Source organism: Phoca vitulina, unplaced genomic scaffold, assembly GCF_004348235.1.
Source record: "Phoca vitulina isolate PV1807 unplaced genomic scaffold, GSC_HSeal_1.0 scaffold18, whole genome shotgun sequence".
Taxonomy (NCBI): Eukaryota; Metazoa; Chordata; class Mammalia; order Carnivora; family Phocidae; genus Phoca; species Phoca vitulina.
The window spans coordinates 29,167,827-29,173,285 of record NW_022589721.1 but is presented as its reverse complement, the minus strand read 5'-3'; the positions used below and the strand labels follow the sequence as shown (position 1 = coordinate 29,173,285).

At 35.5% G+C, this 5,459-nt stretch overlaps 1 non-coding gene across 1 annotated transcript; it reads right to left on the bottom strand.

The window, feature by feature from the left end:
• Positions 1 to 2,970: 2,970 nt before the first annotated feature.
• TRNAK-CUU lies at positions 2,971 to 3,043 on the bottom strand. The gene has a single exon. It is a non-coding gene; the product is annotated as a tRNA-Lys (tRNA).
• Between the last annotated feature and the right edge of the window lie 2,416 nt (positions 3,044 to 5,459).

The following is a 5,459-nucleotide window of genomic DNA, read 5'->3' as shown; positions in this document are numbered from 1 at the left end:
AAACCTGGGTATCTTGTAATGGGTATGCTCTTCCAAGTCTTGCCATTGCCCATCTTATCCTAAAATTGTGCAATCAGGTAATTGAAAATTAGAGAAACATGGTCTTATTCTCCAACACTCACAACAAATCAAGGCCATAAACTTTTTTTTCAAACCAGTATTAAATGGTGTACATTTTATTTTATTTTACCTTATTATTTTTTGAAGATTTATTGACTTATTTGAGAGAGAGAGAGAGAGCATGATGAGCAGGAGGGGCAGAGGGAGAGAGAGTCCCAAGCAGACTACATGCTGAGTGCTGAGCCCAACGCAGGGCTCGATCCCATAACCTTGACATCTTGACCTGAGCTGAAACCAAGAGTCAGACACTTAACCGACTGCTTCCCCCAGGCACCCTGGTGTACATTTTATTATACCCTTTAAATACAAGAAAGTTTGTATTTCCTTGAATTTTTTAAAAAGGACTTCAAGAATACATTTTGAATATATCAATAAAAATCTGTGGACAAGACTTCTCTTTCTTGGAAATTGGAGGAGATACACTGTCCTCTAGTCCCCTTGCTGAGTACAACTAAAAACCCTGAATATTATATATAAAACAAACACTGAAAACTCTGAAAGGTGGGGAAAAGTAAACATAGTAGCTTATGGAAATCAAGACCAAAAGAATGAAACAGTAAAGAGTTCCCTGAGCTTGCTTTTTACCTTGCATATCCCAGACTTGGAGCACAAGAAGCTAGCAACCTGGAAACCCAGATAAGGAAAGAAGGATGGAAGGAAAGAAGGAAGGAAGGAAGGAAAGAGAAAAGGAAGGAAGGAAAGAAGGAGAGAGGGAGGAAGGAAGATGCCTAGTTTTTCTAGCTAAAGGACCAGGACGGCGCAACCTTGCAAGGCAGAAAACATTTCCCCAGTAGCCCCTCTACTTTAGCCAAACACCACTGAAAAAGCTGTGCCCCCCCTTCACTCATGCAGCAAAGGCCCAAGGCGGACTGGACATCTACACTTACCCGGCAACCCAAAGATTAAAACCTGTACAACAATTAATAAAACACGGTTCCTTGAGTTAAATTTGGAACATGAAACTAAACTTTTAGAAAAACTCAGGAGAAAATTCTCATGATGTAGAATAAGACAAAAAGTTCTTAGACTCGACACCAAAGTCGTGACCCTTTCTGAGATCCTCCTAGCTAGATCCTAGGGAAAGTGGAGCAGAAGAAGAAAGGGAGGGGAAAGGAGAAGGAGGATTGAGGAGAAGGAGAAAGAGAAAAAGAGAGAGGGTGGGGGAGGGACGGAGAAAGGAAAAAGAATTCTAAAAGGCTAAAATCTGAAGAAAAAAAACTAAATATAGTCAGTTCATTGAGCATGCAAACATTCATTCATTTATTCAACCACATAGTGTTAAATTAGGGGTCCTGCCAAGGTAATGTCAAAGTTTCTGCAAAATTTGACATATGTACTCTTAGAAATTCCCGGTTTTCTTAATCAAAAAAGAGACAGTTATTTTGAGGAGCAACTTAGGCAATTTTTAAGAAGATAAAGGAACAACCCTTGACTTGTTCAGGGAGCTCTGGTACCAAGGCTGTAGATTTGAGCATATAAACCAGCAGGTCGGGACAAAACAGAATATAAATGGATGTAGGTGGGTCAAGGTTACGTTTGCCAAATTACAATGTCAACTCAGCTAGGAGGCTAACTGATTTGGGCTGCATGTGACAGAAAAATAAACTACCAATAGATTAAGGATGATGGCACCCTCTACTCAGCCCAAAACACAACCCAGACTCACATCAAACTTACTGAAAAAACTCAAACTCCAGGATCTCTGGGTGAAATGGGAACTTTACTCTAGAGTCCGAATCTGAGTCCTTTCCAGCTAATGAGCTTCCAGAGAAGACGCACTTTAGCACAAGCTTCTGCCAGATAGACCTGAGTTTGACTTTTATTTGGAAATGCCTATTCCTCAAAATCTTAGTGGACTGCCAGTGTGTTTGTCTATTTTATGTGCAAATTACCCCAGCCAAAGATGTTGTCACAATATGCATTTCAAACATGGTAATTTTTGTCTCTTAGCCACGAACCTCCCTGTTTGGTCCATTCTTCTCTTATTTTAATGGCTTAAGGTCACTTGAAACAATAGGCTCAGGTAGGAAACACACTGACTCAGTGCTGTTCCTCCCAGAATGTAGGAGGAATAGTTAAAGAATGGTGGGATTTTTGAAAAAGATTTGGGGTCACATTCTTAACTTCTGCTATGGTTGCCATTTTACAGTGACCCTTTATGATTGCTTGAAGTTTCTATAGAAAAGCAATTTTTTTCCAACCCTGCAATGCTATAAATAATAAGACTCTCGGTGAGTTTAGAACACAAGCCACACACATGCAGTGTGTCCCTTAGCACTGTGATATTCCTTTTCATTCATTCCGCACAGCATCATGGAATGAATTTATCCCGGTTTATACTCCTTGTCCAGACAAATTTATTAATAGTTCCCCCTTTCACTGTGAAAGAGTCTGAGTTTGGAAAATAAATTATGTTTATCTTTCTCTTGTCAGACTTCACCAAATGGATCAAGAAGGAGCTATACACACCACCATTTTTAAATGTTTTCTATCATTTTGCTTAAGACTCCAGCCTTGGTCATTGCATTGTCTGAGTCTGGAGATTAAGCAAACAATAGTTAAGCAAAATGGCTTGGCTCTGCTTCGCAGTTACAAGCTTTCCAGACCACAATGGGTAGACCCTCCCGCTTGTTGCTAAACCCTTTCCACTCAGCTAATGCCACAATTTGGATTTTCTTAGCAATAGCATTTAAATTCTATATCAACTAGCGATTGAGTTTGGCTGTGTTTAATTGAATACCTAATGAATGGTGGCATAAACATGTTACATTTTCAACATGGGGAGAATAACTGATTGTCATTCCATTCTGGGACTGCATTTTTTTTTTTTTTTTTTTTAAGTAGGCCCCATGCCCAACATGGGGCTTGAACTCATGATCCTGAGATCAAGAGTCACATGCTCTACCAACTGAGCCAGCCAGGCACAACTAGGACTGCACTTTTCAGAATGTGTCTATGGACACAGAGATTTCCTCAGAACCCCTCCAAGGGGTTTATGGAGTCTACACCATTTTCAGAATAATACCAGATTACTTGTTCTCATTGTGTGGACACTTGCATTAATGATATAAAAAAAAAAAAAAAAAAGTGGTGGCTGAAACTGTCGGCATCTTAGTACAAATCAGAGTAGCGGAATCATTTATACTAGTAAATATTTGTTTCTTTATTGTCATATGCTTAAAGAAAGAAGAAAAAAGCCCATTTCACTTTAAAACGTTCTTGATGAAACAACAAAAATATTAATTTTATCAAATGTTGAGCTTGAATACTTATTCTAGATGACAAAATGAAAAATACATATAAATCACTTCTGATGCATACGTAAGCACAATGGTTGCCTCCAAAAATAACTGTATGTGTTTGAATTGCAAGGTGAACTATGCTTTTTTCCCTAGGACATGATTTTTACTTAGAAACAATGACTAAGAGACAAACTATCTGTATTCAGACTTGGTTGTGTAGCATACATTTCCTCAGGAACAAACTAAATGAATGTGTCTCTTTAAATAAAATGATTGGCATCATTGCCAATGATAATATTCGAGTTTAAGAGTGAAAATCAAATTTTGGAAAAATTGTTATTTCCCACCATGAAGTTGGCTGTTTCTCAAAGCTTCAAGATTTTTCTTATGAAAGTATCGGCCATATCAACAAATTATTTCTTCATGTTTTACAATTAAATATGCTCATAGTTGGAAGAGTTACAGAAATCAGTGAGCTGATATTTTTAAATGACTAGTGCATGATGTTACAAGGTTAACACCAGGGGTAAAAGACCCATTCAAAGTGCAAGACAGACCAGTGAGACATCGCACAGAGTGCATGACATTCATTTTAGATGCTGCAATGCAATTCATTTCTAAGAAACTTCACACTAATCAAGTTTGGTTTATTCTGAAGTATCCACAATGATAAAAAAAGATTATTAAAGTACACTTTTTTTTCTCAACTGCTCATCTATGTGAGGCCAGATATTCTTTACAACACTTAAAAAGTAAAATAAAACTCACAAAAGATTGAATGCAACAGCAGAGATGATGTGAATCAAGCTGTCTGTTATTAAGCTAGGCATTACAATTCCTTCCAAAAATCTAAAGCAATGCTACTGTTCTTTCTAATGCTTTGGTTTTTGAAAAATATGTGAAGCACATTTTGAAAAACAGAAGCACAAAAAAACATGCCATTTATGTTAATGTGTAATGTGATTAATGTAGTTATTTTAAAATGAATAGTGAATTAAATAAATAAATAATGGATAATGGATAAATAAATAATAAATTAGTTTTATTAAAAGTAATAAATATTTAATTATTTCTTAATTTAAACTTTCTATGCTAATTATCAATAGATAAAACAGATTTAAACATAAAGTCTCTTGAGTAGTCATTAGATAAATCTTGAGACCAATATTTGAGGAACACTATTCTATAAGGCAAATAATTACAACTTGTAAAAATACAAACTTTCCTATTTTTGCTATGAATATATAGTAATTGTGGATTGTTAAAACCAAGAAGATTCAAACAGGAAGTAATATTATGGTATTGCTACTTTTTAATCTAATATGTTAAAAGACTAAGAACAAAAAAAGTTTTTGTTATTTTGTCCAAAGTTAAAGTGCTAAGGGATTCAAGCAAAGGGTCATCAGATTGGCCCACTTTTGCAGAAGTGTATTCTTCTAAATTAGAGAAAGTAATAATTGTGGCAAAATTCTGTATCTCATCTGCTGACGATAATAAAATTCAAGGTATCAAAAGAGCTTTAAAAAATTCCTACTTTTGACCCAATAGTCTCAGTTTTAAGATTCCATAATGATCAAACTATGACTTGGAAATACATCAAAATTAAGCAAATTTAAAGAATTGTAATTGCAAATATATTTATCATAATATCATCTACAATAGTAACATGCTGGAAACAATGTATATATCTGAGAGTAATGACTGGAATATTCTGCAGCCAGAAAAATGACATTTATTAAAGTGTATGTTAATACAGGGAGACTTACAGTCAGTATAAAAGCAGACATAACTAAGGCAATACTTACAGAGATGTGTTTAGCTTGATATACATGTATCAGGAAGCAAAAAAGGACAAAATAAATTACACATTAAACTCAAAATGTTGGAAACGAATCAGGTACTAAAACCAAAGGAAAGAAGACAAAAGTAATAAGGATAAGAGCCTGATGAATGAAGTAGAGAACACAGCAACAAACACAATAGCATATCTTTACAAAATTAAGAGGCGTTACTTTGAAAAGAAAAGTAAGTTAAACAAATCCCTGGTCCGGGAATATTAATTGAGAAAAGGAGATATATATCTAAGACCAAAAAATG